At 42.1% G+C, this 19418-nt stretch overlaps 1 protein-coding gene across 1 annotated transcript in view; it reads right to left on the reverse strand.

The window, feature by feature from the left end:
• FOXN1 (forkhead box N1) overlaps positions 1–19418 on the reverse strand; it is a 52844-nt gene that overhangs the window by 24938 nt on the left and 8488 nt on the right. The window contains exon 3 of the mRNA XM_039508138.1: positions 6373–6457. The gene's annotated coding sequence lies outside the window, so the exon portion shown is untranslated. The remainder of the gene's footprint in view (positions 1–6372; positions 6458–19418) is intronic.

A 19418-nucleotide genomic window follows, 5' to 3' on the forward strand; every position in this document is an offset into this window, starting at 1 on the left:
TTCTGTATCCCTTGGGGCTGAGATCAGCTTTCATGAGAGGAAGGTGTGTTTGGATGTTCACCAATTCGTAATTCATTCTTCATGCAGCTTGCCTTAAGGAGCGTACTGATCCTAGCTTGACACCAGCTTTTGTGATCTGCTTCTCCCCCCCACCCCCAAAGCACTAAATCATCTTTTTCCTCTCCAACTCACACTGATACCTCTCAGGTGAAGAGACAACTATCTGGGATATTTTCCAGGATCCTTTTATAGGCAAGTTTTCAGAAGGGCAATGGAATTTTAGATTTCCACTTTTCCAGCTGGGTATTTAGAGTGACATATTTTCCTCTCATCATTCCCAAATTCCTAGCATTTCAGAGGCAACCCTAATTTTGGTACCAAAGCCTACCATGTCTATGTTTCTTCCTAGTAGTGCATCACTATATAGGCGACCTTCAGAAATAGAAACAGTATCAACAAGAATCAGAGCTTTTTAAAACTTTGAAGAGAGCGGGGCCAGGCTGTATGAAAGACCCCCTTCTTGAGTCCTCCTGTCCTGACAAATCTATACTCAGACATTACTGAATTTTAAAGGATAGTGTCTCAGGTTGGCTGATGACTGTCCTTTGCTGTGGTGGGCCCTGAGTTGTGGAACTTGTTGCCCCATGACATTAGGGAGACCAGACGTCTTGATATTAGGGGCTTTATCTTATATTGTTAACTATACCCCCCGTCGCCTCTCCCTCCTCCCCCCCTCCCCCCGAAAAAAAAAAGTGTCCAGATTTTTCAAACTTACTATCTGGTCACCCTGCATGACATCCATCTAACTAAAGTTCTCTCTATTTTTAATAAAACATTGGAAGAGCCATATTTTCAGATGTCAATATGTAGAACTATGTGTATATGTTTGCACAAACCTAACTTGCCATTTAACCATGCCAGTTTCTCATTGCCTTCCTGCTTACTTTTCTGTTTAGAGGTATCTGTTGCTTCTGGGACTCAGTTATAGTACACTTAAGTAGCTTTCACACTGTCTCTAAGGATTTTATTTTCCTCACTTTAGACCAGTGGTCCCCAACCTTTTCATCTGGCGGGCTCCAGACGAAGGACCATGGTGGCGGTGGAGCATCTGCCGAACTGCCACCGAATTTCTGCGGCATTTTGGCGGCAACGCCTCTCGATGACGTCACTTGTCGGTGGCAAGCGGCGTCATCGAGAGGTGGCGATGCCAAAATGCTGCAGAAATTCGGGGGTGACGCTTCTCGATGACGCCGCTTGTCAGCGGCAAGTGGCGTCATCGAGAGGCGTCGCCGCCGAAATGCCGCAACAATTTGGTGGCATTTCGGCACATGCTCCACCGCCGGCCAGGACGCGAGCACATTTAGATGCCCCCATGGGCGCCATGGCGCCCGCAGGCACTGCCTTGGGGACCCCTGCTTTAGACCATTTTGACAAGTCTTCATTAAAAAAAACAACAATCTCCTGTTTTTAAAGTTTTGTGCCACTGTGCTAGTTTTTGGTATGATTCATCCCCTGAGGGTGCTGAACTTAATTTTACTGGGGCCACTATTAGTTAGTGGCTAGAAACTATAGATACTTGTTGAAATAACTATTGTACGTTATTTAAGCCTAAATTGAGAATAGCATCTCCTCATGCATTAGTTGTTCCAAAAAGCAATTACTTAAGGTATCAAGAAATTGCTGATGTAATCCTTGTGCCATTTGACCAGTTTATATGCAGGTAGTTGAAGTCACTGGGGTTCCACGTGGCTCCAGAAGTCTGCTTGAGCAGATCCAGCTATAGGATCACTTCATATAGGCTTAGATTTGAGCCTTGCATGTGAACTGAGAACTAACAGAGTGAACATAAACAATGAGTAATGACAAATGGTAATTTATCAAATAGGAGTATAGTTTAGTGGGGTGCTTCAGGGTTTGGGGTTCAGCCCAGTCTCATTTAGTATCTTCATTAGTGATTTGGGAGAGGAGTAACAAATGATTAATGATATGCACTGATAACACTCGAGGTAAACATTGGGAAGGAACTTAGACACATGATTATGGTGGGGCAATGACAAAACAAGATTAATTTTAGAAAAATCATCTCAAACAGGAGGAAGAAGCCTGGATGGCAGTAATGCCAACAGAGACCTCAGGGTAATGACAGCAGATTAGCCACGAATTTCCAATGCCATAGGGCAGTGTAGTTTTGGGCATTGAGTCAGAGCAAGGACACCCTATCTATGTAATTTTGGAAAGACCACACCTGGAACGCACAGTCAACCTGTGGAACTTGTTGCCAGGGGATGTTGTGAAGGCAAAAACTATAACAAGTTCAAAAAAGAACTAGATAAATTCCTGGAGTATAGATCCATCAATGGCTATTAGCTAAAATGGTCAGGAATGCAACCTCGTGCTCTGAGTATCCATAGCCTCTGTTTGCAAGAAGCCGGTAGTGGATGACAGGGGATGGATCACTAGATGATTACCTGTTCTGTTCATTCCCTCTGAAGTATCCAGCATTGGCCACTGTCAGAAGACAGGATACTGGGTTACATCAGTGATACCCAAACTTTTCAGGGTCACGTCCCCTGAGCTGGGAGCGGGACCGTGGCTCTAGGGTGGGAGATGTGGATGGGGCAAGGGGGCAGTGGCTGGGGGCCAAGGCTGCCGCACTCCTCTGAATGTTCTACGCCCCATATGGGGTGCATCCTACAGTTCGAGGACCTCTGGGTTAGATGGGCCATTGGTCTGACTCAGTATGGCCATTCTTATGAACATTGCACTGAACTCTGGACACCTCAGTGCCAGAAAGACATTAGCAAGTTTGAGAAAGTTCAGTGAAGAGCAATTAAAATGACTAGAAGGCTGGAGGAATTGCTATATGAGTAAAGATTTGAAGGAGCTAAATACATGCAGGTTGTCTAGGCAGTGACTAAGGACTTGTCTAAACAGTGGGTTAATGCTCACTAATTGGTTATGATTTCTAAAGCGCACTAATGTGTTGTGCATTAATTGGTTCATGTAGACCATAATGTGCCCTAAATGTTCCTAGTGCACTTTAACATACATTAAATCGCACTAGGGAACATTTAGGATGAATCAGCAGGGGCTACATGGACCAGTTAATGTGCAAGACCCTTAGTGCGCTTTAGAAATCACTGCTTGCAGTGCACATTCTCACCATCGTGTAGACAAATCCTAAGAAGGGACATGATAAATGCCCTGTGAGAATATGAAGGGAATAAACTCCAGTGAGAGAGAAGAATTATTTAGAATGGCATCTGGGAATATAAATAGGAATAATGAAAATTATTGAACTGTGTGGGATAATCCTTAAGGGAACTGGTGGGAATCCTGTTGCTTGGGCCTTTTAAAAGTAGACTAGGCAAAGCATTAGAAAATGCTATTTCATTACTTATTGCACCTATCAATAATTCTCTCATTTGAGTTGATCAGTATAACCTATTCATGGCTTCAACTATTGTGAGTAGTGCAGCCATCCAAAACTCATACTGTACTATGCTACAGCATCATGGAGTCCATGTGTATGTATGTATATATACACGTGTGATACGTTTGATTATTTAAATTATTATTCTGATTTAAGGTCCAAATACCAGCCTATACAAGAGCTCTAGGCACCCTGACAGTAAGTCAATTAATAAATCGATAAATATATCAGTTCTTATTATTTTGTGCTGCCAACATACCAGCTAGTAAGCTTTGCAACAGAAACTACCCACTCCACCCAAAGCCCTATACTCCCAGTTCTTTCTAAAAGCCTTACCAAATAGATAGATGGCTTCCATAAAATTCACTTCTTGGTGCAGAAGTGAGTTGCATCTACCATTAGAACTCCCTTCTGGAATTTGTTTTTTATTATTATTTTTAAAGTTTACTGTTGTAGAAACATACATTGATAATTAGAAAAAAAAAATGAAATTATTGGCTGTTTGTCAGTAAGTGCTTTCCATATGCAGGTCTGGGCACTGAGTTATTAGTGTGTCCTAATAAGCAGTGGAAACAAAAGCAATCAGTCTCTTTCTCACCCCATCCATGCTCCCTCTGTACTGTAGCAGAGGCTGGGAGCTATTAAAACATCAAACCCCTGCTGAGAGGACACTTTCCTAGCTGGAGAGAGGGGAGTTTTCACCGCAGGGTTTTCATGTACTGCAGGTGCAACTTTCCCAAAATACATCACAACTATCTCTGCAACAAACTACATCCAGAATCTTGTGCTTCTGTTTTGAAAAGGTGTTTCCAGTGGTAGCTGCAGGACATTCCATGACACTCATGGGGGCAGCAGTCTGCTCACTCACTCTGTACTCCACAGAAAGGTAGTTAATTGTTAAACAAAAAAGTAAGAATATCTTGTATAAACATATGTTAGCTTAGAAATTTCAAGGCAAGGTTACACCGTACAAAAAAAAGCAAATATAAAAATAATTACATGTGGAAAATACACAGTTACACAAGCACCCTTAATTCTGGTCCTGTAGCAACACCCAGAGCCTAGTAAAAAATGCTGATGCACTTTTTATCCATCCATCACACAGGTTAATTAAGAGGACCATTTTTGTGGTCCCTGATGAAATAAACCTGTATGATGGATGGATAAGGTATCACAGTTTTTAGTTGTTCTTAGGGTGGTGTTACAGTGGCCAAGTTGAGGTTGTTTGGTGAACCCTGGCTACATCTGCATATTTTGGAATGTTTTTTGGGGGGGGGTGTTTGTAAAACAGAAACTTAACTTGGAATTTTCTGACTTTCTAACATTTGTGTTTTGAGAAAAAATACAACATTCGGTTCAGGGTTTTGGGGTTTTGTTGTTTTTTTTGGCTTAAGTAAGTGATATTTTCAGGTAATGAAGTTTCTTTCCTGGGAATTAATTTCCTTAGGTTTTTTTTTTTTAATTCTTCAGTGACAGGAGACTTCAGATTTTGCATGCTGTGCAGACATTGGACCAAGTTCTTCGTAGATGGCTTCCTGCTTCTGTTTCCATTTATATTCCATTCACCATATTAGGCTCCTTGCACCTTTTGTGGGTTTTCCTCTTTCATTCTTTCTAGTCCAAAACCACTTGCACCCCATGATTCTCTGTTAGTCTCTCCTCTCATCAGGATCATCCATATCTGGGCCACATACATTTTGCAAAGCACCCAACAGGCGATACATTCCTGAACAAAGCTTCAGTCCCCAAGTCCTCCCCAACCCATTTCTCTTTTTGGTCTTCTCTCTCTCTCTCCCCCTGTGACGAAGTGGGGCTGTTCTTAATGTTTTCTCTGAATACTATGTGGGTGCCTCAGTTTCCCCTATGCAGTTCTTAAGTACTAGATGGTGGGATAAGGGGGGTGACTGTTGTAGAGCCCTAGAGGGTCAGTGTGATGCTGTCGGCACAGAGAATGGCCGACACTCTGTCTCCTGGCAACTGATGGCCTGGGCCCCTCCTCTGCAAAGGTACCAACTGAAGGTGTTGGAGAACAAAGAGATCAGGTGACCTCCTGGCCCGGGAAGGAGGAAAGGCCGGAGGATGGTCTGGAGGCAGTTTCAGTTTGGAGCTGGCTGGGGAAATGGAGGGAGCCCCAGGGATGGGGGCTAAACTCCCTGCCCCACAAGATGGACCTGACTGAGGGGGTCCTGTTGTCTGTACCTACAAACTCTGTTTTGGACTGTGTTCCTGTCATGTAATAAACCTTCTGTTTTACTGGCTGGCTGAGAGTCACAGTGAATTGAAGGAAGTCGGGGGGTGCAGGGCCCTGGCTCCCCGAAACTCTGTGACATCCTCCCACCCCTTTTTCCCTTTATAGTAGTCTAGAAAGCATACAGATAAACTAAATCAGTTTTCAACTCAGTGTTCTTTGCAATCAGAAGGAAATAGCAGAACTGCCGCCGAAGACCCGAACCGCCACCGGGTGAGTACAAGCACCCCTGCTTTGCCCCAGGCCCCCTGAATCCTCTGGGCGGCCCTGAACAATGGTGTCAGAACTTTAGCTTCACATTTCTAGAGGTGGACTGGTCAATTCTATTGATGTTAAGGAGTCTCTAATAGATGTAGAGCCCGCATAGCTGGCTTCTACCCTCCCCTCCCTGTAGCACCCTAGAGTAGGGGGCATGTCAAGGGATGGGAGGTACTGGGAGGAGGAGTTTCTGGAGCATACTGAACTCCAGCAGTGCTCTGCTGGTGAAGAGCTCTTTGAGGGTGATTGACATTGGTCAGACCTTTAACAGGGCCAGGCAGAGAATCAGGGAGCTTTGTCATCTATTTATGAAAAGCACTGCATAAGAGTTAGGTATTTATTTATTTATTAGTTAACAACTGGCTTTTGGATTGTCCCTCCTCTGTGCTTCACTTAATGTAAACTCAGCAAAACCAAAAATCAATCTTCTTACCTTTTTATAATTTTGACTGAGCAACTTGAACTGCGTACTGGTGCAATTTTTTTGCCTTTCATTTTGTAGGGTTTTTAAACATAATCTGGGAAGGTAGGCAAAGAAAAGGGAAAAAACAGTTTTTCAGCACGTGTAGTGTACAAGCTCTGCCAGTTTCACCAGTACAGCTTGTAAATCTCTTAAACCAATCAGTGCATACTTAACTGTGTGCCCACATGTGCAAAACTTCTTTGTGCAATTGCATATCTTTAGATTTAAAGCCATCTTTTTACTGCGCATGCTCAGTATGCAATTTTAAAATGCCCACAACTTTGTTAAATTTCCCCCCAAGCCAAGTATAGGCACTAATCCTCAGTGAGGGCTATGGTCATGCCAAGTTTAAAACCATTTTTTCTATAGTACTGTTCAAAAAGCTGTTCACTTTTCCTATATAATAAATAGATAAAAATAATTATTTTTCATTCACCCAAAACTAAAAAAAGATGAAGGAACAGATTTTGGTCAAATTTTTTGATGAAAAACTTATTTTAGAGCAGACCCAACACATGGAAAATTTCAATAAAATGTGAATATATTGAAAATGTATGAGCATATGAATATAGGGTTATGATTGGAATTGATTTGCAGCCTTCATTAAAGTGCTATCAAGTAGTGTTATAATGTAAATTCTTTTATTCAAACTTAAATAAGATAGAGAAAAGATTATATTGCCTCTATATAAATCCATGATACACCCACATCTTGAATACTGTGTGCAGATCTGTTCACCCCATTTCAAAAAAAGATATTTTGGAATTGGAAAAGGTACAGAAAAGGCCAACGAACATGATTAGGGGTACGTAACAGCTTCCATATGAGGAGATATTAGTAAGACTGAGACTTTTCAGCTTGGAAAAGAGACGACTAAGGGGGGGATATGATATGATTTTATAGACCTCTGTCTGGTGTGGAGAAAGTAAATGAGAAAATGTTATTTGCTTCATCTCATAACACAAGAACTAGGGGTCACCAAATGAATTAACAGGCAGCAGATTTAAAACAAGCAAAAGGAAGTATTTCTTCACATAATGCACAGTAAACCTGTGGAACTCTTTGCCAGAGGATGTTATGAAGGCCAAGATTGTAACAGGGTTAAAAAATAACTAGATAAGTTCATGCAAGATAGGTCTGTCAATGGCTATTAGCCAAGATGGGCAGAGATGCAAAACCATGCTCTGAAGTGTCTCTAGCCTCTGTTTGCCAGAAGCTGGGAATGGTACAGGGAATGGATCACTTGATGATTCCCTGTTCTGGTCATTCCTTCTGAAGCACTTGGCATTGGCCACTGTCGGAAGACAGGATACTGGGCTAGATGGACCATTGGTCTGACCCAGTATGGCCATTCTTATGTTCTTAAATAAATTTATTTTTGAAATCTCCATCCATTGCTCAGCACTCTCCTATTCTGGAGATGAACGCATTTGTGCTGGTTTCAATGTGAGTCATGTGAGATTTCATTACTTTATACCACAGATTTGACCATGTTATCAGACCCAACTCTAAATAGACAGAGAATCTCTGAATGTTTCCCTTAGTGGGTATGTTTACCCTACAGCTGGGAGCATGTCTCTCAGTCCAGCTACGCCTGCTCGAGCTAGTGCATTAAAAATAACAGTGTGGACATGGGGGGGTAACATGGTTTAACTGCCCAAGTACAAGCCCATTTGACCCTCTGGATCCATACTTGGGTGACTAGCCCTGGCACCACTCCTGATGCAATGTGCCCGTTGCTATTATTAGTACATTAGCTCAAGTACAGCTACACCTGTCAGTCTGCCTGAGCTGGTAGGCAAACTTCCAGCTGAAGTGTAGCCATTCCCAGGATAACCATCTTAGCCGGCAGGTTTAAACAGTGCAAAACAGATTTAGAGAACAATGTTGCATCTTCACTAGCATGAATCTGACCGAATTCTCCAGGCAGTTGGACAGGAGCAACACTTCTTCCTGCAGTGTGGCTGGGAGTGGCATTGTATGGGCAGGAGAAACACTGAAGAGACATCAGCACTATCTTGTGGCTGACAAGAATCAATGGACAGAAGCAGTGCTGAAGAAGCCATTGCATATGGTGAGGCTGAAAGCAGTTCAGATGGAAGGAGAAAAGCAGTGGGGAGAAGCCTTGGTCCTGTGACAAGGCTGAGATGGATCCACAGGATAACGTGGAATGGGCTGGGAGTTAGAAACTATGGTCACACACCTGATGTGTCTTCTATTGAGGTGCTGTGAATGTGAGACATAGCCAATGAATTCTCTATGAAAATATGCAATATAATGTACCCAGTCCATGTTTTCTGTGAGATCCCTTCCCCTATGGGATGAAGACATTGCTCCTTCAGCAGTCTCATAATCCTCTCCAGTTTTCTCCTCTCCCACAGTGAGTGAGTCACACTCAGCTCCCTGTGGCTTGTGAGTTCATCTTGGGATCTTGTGCCATCTTTCTTTCTTTATGAGAAAGGTGTGTATAAAGATCCACCCTAATGATTTCTGTTGCTGACTGTGACAGCATGTTTTACGATGGGTGTGGTACATTCCCATTTTCTCTGTTGTGCATTTACAGTATTCACCTTCCAGCCCCACCCGTGGCCACTCCCACCCTCCCACTGGGAATCGCCCACAGTGAGCTCTGTAATTACCTTTATTTGATCTAGGGAATGGATTTGGGAATTTTATTGGTATAATTGTAAGTTGAGTATGTAAAAAAACGTGGGCAACTGATTCACTGAACAGTGATGTGTTCACTAAGAAGGTGAGAAGCCAGCAGAGACATAGACACTGAATTTCCCCCAGACAAGTTCTCAAGTTCCAGTGGCTGCTAAACTTCTGAGAATTATTTTTTTTGAGCATTAGTTCTTGTCCTCTTTAAGATGCTGTCTTCAAGGCCTTGTCTACATTTGGGATTTGTTCCTATTGCAGCCGTTGGTGTAGCTTCACCATTACTAGTTCCAAGTGTGGACAGGCAAAGCTCCTATAAACTGCAATTTACACTGGTGGTTGTACCTGTTTTTACAAGAGTTTTGTACTGGTGGCTGGCCACTGGAGGCTGATATCCTCAGTGTAGACAAGGAATTGCATGTGGTTAGAACTGAAGAGATTCTGGCTCAAATTTCTAGTTTCTGTTGATACAGCCCTTGAAAAAAGGTGACCCTTAAATACTTACTTTGACTTCACAAGATCAAATGCCTTTCAGCATCCATTTAGCAACAAGTAACTAGTCCAGCTGTCTCCCAGAAGCACACCATGGGATTTGAAGGGATATAAGCTTCTGTCGTTTATCCCTAGAGATGCATGGAAAAATCTCACACAAAGCACCAAATGTGGAGGAACAGGTGCCATGGGAAGCACCAATTTATGTGGAAGAATAACCCCAACTATTAACAAGGCCCTTCCTATTCCCAAAGCTAAAGTTTCATTTTCAGAAGGAGAAGGATATTACAATATAAATGCTAGGAGTTCTTTCAGCTCTCATCAAATGTCCACATTGTGCTGATGAGAGAAAGAGAAGGAGTGAGATCAAATAAACATGGGTTTGAAAAAACCCTAAACCCTAAATAATAAGTGGCTAACAGACAAGGGTTAAAAACAAGGCTCTGACCAGGGCCAGCTCCAGCTTTTCTGCTGCCCCAAGGGGGGGGGCGAGAGGGAGGGGAGACGAGCAGCGGCACTTTGGCGGCAGCTCAATCGCGCCGCTTCGGCGGCGGGAATTCAGCGGTGGGTCCTCCCTCTCTTCCTCTTCGGCTGCAGTTTGGCAGCAGCTCAAAGAGGAAGAGAGGGAATGAGGGACCTGCTGCCGAATTCCCGCTGAAGACCCGGACATGTCGCCCCGATACCGGACGGGGTGCCACCCCTTTGTATTGGCCGCCCCAAGCACCAGCTTCCTATGCTGGTGCCTGGAGCCAGCCCTGCTTCTGACAGCACAGACCCAGCTCCCACCTCCCTTGTCTGTGTGCTGTCTGTTTAGACTGTAAGCTCTTTGGGGAGGCAGCCAGCACACTTTTGACTGCTATATCAACAATACTATCCAATCACCGTTCATGAGACATTAGCTGCCCTTCATATTGTACCTTCTGTCTATGAGCCCCTGTGTTAAGAAGCATTATAGAAAGCAAGCAAAGGGGCAAATATAAAGAGCAGGAAGAGTAGCCATTACACAGCAGACAGGTAAAATGTACTCAGACCTCAGTAAAAATACTTCTGACCCCCTCTCAATCTCACTCACACCCAAGGAATAAAAGAAGGCTTTCACGCTTACAGAAGTGCAAGTGCCATCTCTGTCTGTTCCAGGCTTGGAGATATTTCAGCCTTCTTAAGACCTTCTAAAATAATAAAATAAATACTCCCACCTTGAATGGTTGACTCTATGCCCAAAGGGATGGGTCTGCTTGCCAGAGTGACCCGTACAGTCAAGTCATAGAGCTGTAAATTCCAGACCCTGGGTCCCCTTTCTGTTTGCTGGGTATCCAGGCCATCTCTCAGTTGATTCCTCATGGGTGAATTTTACTATTGTATTTTTAGCCTCAATTATCAATAGATTCCCCTCTCCCAGTCCCACACTAAGAGTAACTAAAAATACCTCTTCATGATACAACATTTTCTTCAAAAGAAATACAAATATAACCCCATGGGATCCGGAGAGTTTGCAGTCAGGTCATGTTTCAGGAGGAGTCTCAGATTATATCCCACTATGAATGTCATTCCCCAACTCTTCTCATTTATAGACAGGCCCCAGTGATTTTAGGAAAGAGAGAGCTCTATTATCACTAAAAAAATTCCTTCTGGTGATGAGCCTGTCATATGCACAAGTACATCATAGCACAAAAGATGTAGGTATCTAATCCAGAAAGAAACAATCCCCGCAAATTTGAGAAAATTGCAGATGCCTCTGAGTGAACAGTTTTTGCTCCTGTTGGGGAGAATTAGGGAGCCAGGCGCCCAGAGTAATATAACAAGATAATGCTTAGTGCTACTCTAAAACAGCAGAGCCGACAACCAGAGACAAGAAAATGACCCAATTAAACAAGTCTATTAAAGTAAGTGGCATATCGCAAAACTTGAATTGCTCTCCCTGGGCTCAATCCTATCCAACAAGATGCTGATTACTCTGCACCCAGTCTAGCAAAGCACTTATGCTTTGTCTTCAGTAAGACTCTGCTCGTGCTTAAAGTTGCAGGTGTGCGTATGTGCTTTGCTGGATCGGGGATGAAGTGCTCAGTACTGTGCAGGATTAACAAAGGAGAACAGAAAATTTCAGGGAAAGTTTTTGTTACAATTCTCTTTCCTTCCAATTGTACTCTATGAAAGCTCCCTTTCCAAAGCATGGTTCTACTCTGAAAAGTGACTATGTAGAAATGGTACCTTCCTGCTCAGCAGATCTCCCTAGGTATATTCAGAGAACTACCGGTATAAGCTGATTTTAGTGATAAAAGCCATTTTGTACTCTTTTTACTCCTGTTAGTTCTGTGGAGCCAACCCAGCTCCTGTGCATCATCAACAAAATTGTTTACAAAGGTCCAGTTCGAGGGCCAATCACTTACCCCGGTGTAAACAATAAAGCCCATGGAGTTACAAAGATGTCGTTAACCATCAGAACAATTTACCAAGGATTGTGGTAGATTCTCCATCACTGACAAGTTTTAAATCGAGATTGGAGGTTTTTCTAACTGAGCTGCTCTGGGAATGATCTTGGGGAAGTTCTGTGGCCTGTGCTACACAGGTCAGACTAGATGATCATAGTGCTCCCTTCTGGCTTTAGTATCTACGAATCTAGTTTATAATCAGAAGACAATAGGGTTGCACACGTGTAACTAAGGCCATGATTTGGCTGCAGAACGTTACTGGAGATGATGTGCATCCTCTTTGACTTTCTGATTTCAGCCTGAGTTTGCAGGGTGGGCAGCTAGAAAAAATAATCTTTTAATGTGGGAGAACGTTTGATATGGAAATGATTGAACAAATGACAAACACCATTGCTGTTTCTAGTAATACTTCACACTAGGAGCTAGATCACTGACCTCCCTTCTGGCTGCTTTGCTCTGCTTAGGCATTTAAGCACCATGTTTTGATGGTTATAATTACACATTATCATAGTTTGGTAGAAATAAGTGTGATGCTCTTGCATCCCCATCCTAATTTGTGAAAATGTGGTGTAAGCCACTCCTCTACAAACTTGCACTTTTCTTCGCTATGCCATAGACATAACTGACTCTCAAGAATAATCTGCCTTTAAAGAGAAAAGTGTAGTATGGTACCAGTAAATAATTCAATAAAGATTTACTGCTTCTAAGGCTAGGCTCCAACTCCACTATCTTTCCAAAGTGGTTGGTGTATTGGTCAGAGCAGGTTTGTCTGTCTCCATGATTCATGATCTATGTCTATATTTAGCCTTTCCGGGGAAAGAAATTCATCTGATTCACAACAATCCTTATTGTGAAGGGAGTAAGACTCTAAAACCTAACAAGGAATTTACTTGGGGATAAGATAAGGACTGCAGTACATTCAAATTTCACCTGTCTTTTAATGACTGAAAAGTCTTCGTTTGTTTTAATTTTTAATTCCAAAGTATTAAAATACGCTGAAATCATCAGAACAATAAAGTCTGATATTTTAGAGGAAGTCTTCAGAAATTCTCTTCACTACATCCCATTCTGTGCTCTCCTAATCACAGTTAGAATAACATTAAATACCAAAAGTAGCCTCTTCATCTGGGCTTGGCTGGACCCTGAGATTTGTTCTCTTTGGGCTCAAATGCAACTAGGACACAGATGAGGAAGAGACGACAAATGGAGAATGAAAATAGAAAGATAATCAAGACAACTGTAAATGCTAATCTAAATCCCCAGTAGACATTTGTTTGTTGAGTGTCTAGATTAGCATTTTCTATTCTGTTAATCTGCTTGAGTAAAGTGGAAATCAATTAACTTGAGTTACAGCAGGACCCAAAACTCTGCTCTACACCAGGCCAGGGAGTTTAGGTTGCTGTACTTTACACAGTGAGGAGACAAAAGGCGTGTGTTAAGATAGGGTACAGGCTACTTTAATTTACAGCTTCTTTCATCTTTCAGCACCTTAGTGTGTAAATTATACCAAACTCTCATAGATACAGATTGTGTGTGGGAACCTAACCCACAGATCACCTCTGATTTTGGCTCCTTAGTAAAAGGACGTTCTTGATTTTAGTTTACACCTTTTGTTATTTTGATGAAAATTTGTGTATAGATACTCTTATTTTGGATTAAAAATTCTATTTCAATTTAGCCTAAACTGGCAAAACGATAAATCAAGGTAGAACACTCTTAATCTGATATGAGACCATAATTACAAAAGATGTGAATTAAAACAAATTGACTTATTTCAGTGACAGTGACAGTTTGTGTTTAGACAGGCCCCAAGGGAGTCTAACATCAGTGGGGAATTGAAGGAAAAGAAATATAAGGACTTGTCTACACTATAACATTTTGCTGGCATAGTTATACCGGCAAATCTCCTAATGTAGCTGTAACATAAATTATACCAATTTGGACCCCGTCTAGAGTTTCTTGGACTTGCTTAAACTCACCTGCAAATTTGGTTCAGAGTCTGGGAAGGAGGGACGCTAATTCCTCTAAATATAAAGACCTGTTGATGAAGAGGGTAACCACTTCCTTCCATTAGAGAAACCGTCAGTCTGTGTGGGAAACCGTTTGAGTCAGGGAGCTGGAGGGGGAATGTGTGTGCCCAATAGTGACAAAGAGCCTGAGTGAAGGAGCTCCTCAAATAGCTCAGCCTTAATAAATAAATGCAAAAAATATATAGGAATAAGGAAATGGAGCAAAAAGAACTGTTCTGTAGCAGGGGCTCACTGGTGAGACAGGTGAGATGATTTGACCTATTCTCATAACTATATACGTAGCTCATCTATTGAGTCCAAAGTAACCAGTGCCATTTGAAAGGATATGAAGTAATGGTATTATGGACACTAAAGAAGTGAGCAACATATGTATCTTCAGCAGTTACTTTATAAATTACTGTTTCTCCACATTTTCAAAATATTAAAAGGCTCCACAGCACAGGAGCTGAACAGATGTAAATTGTTTTGGTTGGCTGGGTTAATATTAAAATGTGGTTGATTCATTCATTTGTTTATTTGAGATGTTAATTCAAGATGGTCTCAAAAGCATCAGATGTTACCCATGGACATTTCTAGAATTAACATTCCAATTACACTCATTTTAACATTTTTGTTTATTTTAAAAAGATGGTCTGTGCTGGAAGCCCTGCAGAATTCAAACAGGGGAATTGCATGTGGAGTAGCTCATTTTCTAATGGAAACATGAACTCTAAACCACAGCGTTGGCACTATGATCCTGTGGGCATCCTATACCAGTGTCAACCACTGCCCCAAAAGACACCAAAGAGAATTGGGGTGGGGGGAGAAATTTTCTGGTAATTCCCGTACAGACATGCATTATACAGTTCTTGTTGATTTGATCATTTTCTGTTTGTTTGAAATCAAGAGCTCAGGTATTGTTTAGGGTTTGGATATGGTGCAGATCCCCTGGGAAATGAACGATTTGTCTGCAGGACTGATGGGAGGTGAGTATTGCTGAGGTAAACTGGAACCATTTTATCTTCCCTTTGGAGCACAATGTGATGCACCATTTAAAAAAAGAAAAGATTTTACATCAGAAATAAGGAAATGAAAGCTGAAGCCTGGCTTAAGTGCTTATTTATTAAGATGTCAATCAAAGTAGGATCCTGAGCAGAGGGATTACTCAGGTGTTCAGTTTTCATTTGCAGAACAATGCCCTGCCATGAGCAAGTGGGCTTAGTAACTGGTTTTATTTTAGACTTTCCTGTTTGAATGCAGGGATAAATACCCTTTGATTTAATATTTCTCTCAGCAGAACTCAGCACCACTTTAATGTATGGTGCCCACTGGTTTGGTATGAGGGACCATGCATTTTATTGTCAGGCCGAAAATCCAAGCTATTCTTTCAGGCTATGTGATGGGATTGGCTAAGTGACCAGCTGGCTGACTATCTCATACTGCTCAGTACATTCTTTTTGATTTGTGGTGTGGCCGAGCTGGCAAAAATGGGGGGGAAAGAAGGGGAAGAAAATGGAAAACTAAAGGGAAAATAAAGCTTAAAAATATAAAGGACTACATTAATTTCTGCAAGAGAAACCTAAGCCCACTTGTATTATGAAAACATTGGTGCCTGCTTGAACCCTAAGTATGTCACACATACTTCCTATTCCAATTAACACATCCACTCTGATTTGCTTAATTAGCCTGAAGGAAATAGAAACTTGTCTCCCTCTGCCCTGAATATCCCACATTGTTTCTCTCATCACTAGTCCTTCTTGAAGCCTTTCCTGTTTTCTTCCTAAGTGCTGTGTAAGCAGCTCTCACCATTTTACCCTAAGTCTTGCACAATGTCACATTTTTTAAAAAAAAGCCCCAGCTCCTGGAATCATGTAAATAAGAGCGAAACTCAGCTTTCATTTTAAAAATAAAGCATGCTTCTAACCTCCATGCTTGTGGAGGAAAGCTTGAAACCTGAACCCAAATTGGTTAAACAAACAAACAAAACACAGAAGGAAATTTAAAAGAACCCCACATTTATTCATTTTTCAAACTCTCATGATTTCTGAACGCTGCAACTGCCAATACTACAATGTTAAATTCAAGCAGCTCACTCCGCTCCAGCTCCAGTGCTTATTTCAGCCTACACCCTATTCCACTCTTCACACTTTTAATCATCTCTCCTAAATGCTCCTTTTGTTGACTTCCCACACTCTGAACCTCTCCCTACTTCTGTGCTTGGAACTTCTAATACCTTCTTAAAACCCACTTTTTCTGTGAAGCCTTCCAGTTACAGAGTCTCAGCCCACTCTCATGGCACATAGGGGATGGAATCTGGCTTGATTTTCCTTGCTGAGGATTTCCCTTGCATAGGGGAGTCCCTGGCTGAGCAGGCATTGGGGCAAAGGAGAAAGTTGTATATTGTCTCTTGAAAATTGTTGGTAGCTAGTGGAGGTTAAAGCAAGGTGCATTTTCTGTGCTGCAGACAGGCAGAGCTTCAGGCAGCTGTAACCAGCTCCCTGATGCTGCCCCACTCACTGCAGAACCAAGCAGAAATTTGGCATGGTATAGAATCTATCCAATGTACTTCACCGTCATAGCTGAGCACCTTAAAATCTTCAATGAGCGTATCCACACAACTTCCCTGTGAGGTAGGGAGTACTATTATCCCCATTTTACAGAGAGACTAAGGGACTTGCCCAAGGTCATAAAGGATGTCGCTGGTGGAGCAGGGAATTGAATCCAAGCCTCCCAAGTCCCAGCTTAGTGGCCTAGCCACTGGACAATCCTTCCTTTCTACGCTCTGCTACTCTTCATTTGTCCCTCTGGTATCATCTCTCTTGCTTTGCTCTGCATTGTGTGACTCATGCCTGTATAAGGGCTGTATTCTTGTTTGGCATATCCTATCTGCTGTATGGTGTCATGTAGATGTGCTGGGCTTGTCTACATAGGGACACTCAGAAAAGTTAAATTAACTAAAAATGTGAAGTTAATGCACATAAGCTAAAGCACATTAAACATGGTGTAGACAGTCTCATTCAGAAGTAAAGTGGTCTTAGTATGCTTAGCTTAATGCCAAGGATTTCATGTGCTTCAATTTATGCGCATTAACGTCACTTCCTGTGTCGAAAAGGCCAACGTAACCCCTGAGTGCTGTAGTTAAACTGAGCAAACCTCTGAGCAAATCTCAGCTACAATATATGCTACTTTAGCGCCCAGAGCATAGACATGACCTTAGCCATTCTATTACTAGGTTAAAATCACAGAAAGATCCCAAGCCCTTGTCCTGGAATCTCATAATGAAGGATGTTGTGTTCCATGTGATAGGTATCTCTGAATTTGTCCCACTCAGACTTCGCCTCTGTCCCCCCACTAAAGAAAAACAAAAAAGAATTCTATGGGAAAAGCAAGATGTGTGGAGACCTTTGCCTGTCATGCTGACCAATCCTGCCTCATTGCTTCCTTGTGTTCCCCCGTCTACCTGTACCCATCTGTTGTCTCATCTTATATTTAGATTGTAAACTCTTTGAGGCGGAGACTGTGGTTGTACAATGCCTGGCACAATGGGGGCTTGAGCTCCTAGGTGCTAGGATACTACTACCAATAATAAATAAAAGGGTTACATCTATTTTAATTTTTAACCCAAATTTTCAAAAGTAGCTGCTGATTTTGAGTGTTTTAATTTTTCTGTGCCCAACTTTAAGACCCGTTTGGACCTGATTTTCAGAAGTGCTGAGCTCCTTTGACTCCAGTTAACTTAAATAAGAGATGTTAGCGCTCAACACCCCTGAAGATTGGGCTTCCAACATGACAGGGTATTTTTGACAACGTTGGCCTTAGTATTTAAGCTGCTGTTGCAATAATTTGAAAGGCTCAGAAAGAGATCAGAGGACAATATTTCTTGGACATCACCAAAACAAACTTCAAGTATCTGGGTTATTGACTTCAGAGTGACTCCTGCCTCTGCCAGTTCAGGGGTTCTCCAGCTGCTCAGCATTCCAAAGAACCCTAGCCCACTGCTCCTATATTCTTAAAGGGGGAACTAGGGTATATATTCCATTGATTAATGGCCTTAAATTATAGTAGACAGCTACTTGGGAAATGCCAAGTCAGAGTGTGAGGAATTCTGGGATACGACATGACCCTGTCCCATGATTTTATGCATTAAAGAGCACATGTGCCCTATCTCCCATGGGGAAAGTATGGACACTATTACAGTAATAAAATTAGCTTAACTTGCAATAACATGGTTATGCATTTTAAACCCAGTTAAGTTAAATCACAGGGAACAGCAGAGAGATTTTCACACTTCCTCAGGTATGTTTTTCTAATCTTGTGGAAAAACAAGAGTTGTCAAGGTAAATCTTATTTTGAGAATGATTTAATTTTATGATAATGTTAACAGGGCTTAACTCTCCCTAACTCTAAGGAATACATTATTTCCCCTAGTTGTATGCACTTGTTGAAGAGAGTCCTGAGTCTGGGGGACCTCTTTGTCCATAAGGGAAAACTTCTTGTTGTGATTTGACCTCAGAGAATGGTATGGGGTTGACAGCCCAACATGGGACAGAAAGATTTTGATTGAGGAACCATGAGGCTCCCTCTCTCCTCTGGTGTTTGCACTGTTCCTTTCTGGAAATCTTGCTCATGGATGGAGGTCAGTGCCTAGCAGTTTAATTAGCCCAGCTGGGACAACAGTAAATGATTTCTTTCAATGGATTACTTACATTCCTGGAAGAACAGGTTCCTGTCTAATATTTCTGGCATTCTACCATTTGCCCAGAGAGGGGAATGTTGCAGGGACCTGCCCTGGCAGACCTGCTGAACCAGCAGCTAGAGTTTGCAGGGCAGGGATATTTACCCCACTCCAGGAGGAAAGCAAGGGGTAAGTGTGGAAGTAGTAAGCTGACACTAGCTGGGCTCCTTTGAGAGGCTGTGACAAGCTGGTGAGGCAGCAGTAGAGAGGGAAACTGGATCAAAATGATAACATGTTAAACTTCATTACAAGGCTGTGATGAGCCCTCACCCTGGCATGCTGTGTTCATTTTCTGGCACTTCACTGCCAGAAGGATAATAACACTTTGCACTGCAAGAGCCTTGTCTCATCCAAGCAACTTAAAATGTTTCACATACATTAATTAAACTCCATCAAGGGCTATACCGGGATCACTTTCCCAACCACATTAACAGCACTCAGCAATATTCAACAACGTTTTACGACAGGAAGTGAGGAATGCAGTATTCAGCTCTGCTTAGGAAATGTAGGAACTGGAACATATTTACATTCATATTATTTTAGGTGTGTTAGGTGCTTTCTGGGCAGGTAGGTAGACGTGATCCTTGCTCTCAAAGGCTTGCATTCTAAATGGAACCAGGATGGAGAATGGTTTTATATAGCTTAGTAATATTTGTATTTCTGTAAATGCTGATTCAGGGGAGAACTAGTGTA

This window comes from Mauremys reevesii, linkage group 20 (genome assembly GCF_016161935.1).
Source record: "Mauremys reevesii isolate NIE-2019 linkage group 20, ASM1616193v1, whole genome shotgun sequence".
Classification (NCBI taxonomy): domain Eukaryota; kingdom Metazoa; phylum Chordata; order Testudines; family Geoemydidae; genus Mauremys; species Mauremys reevesii.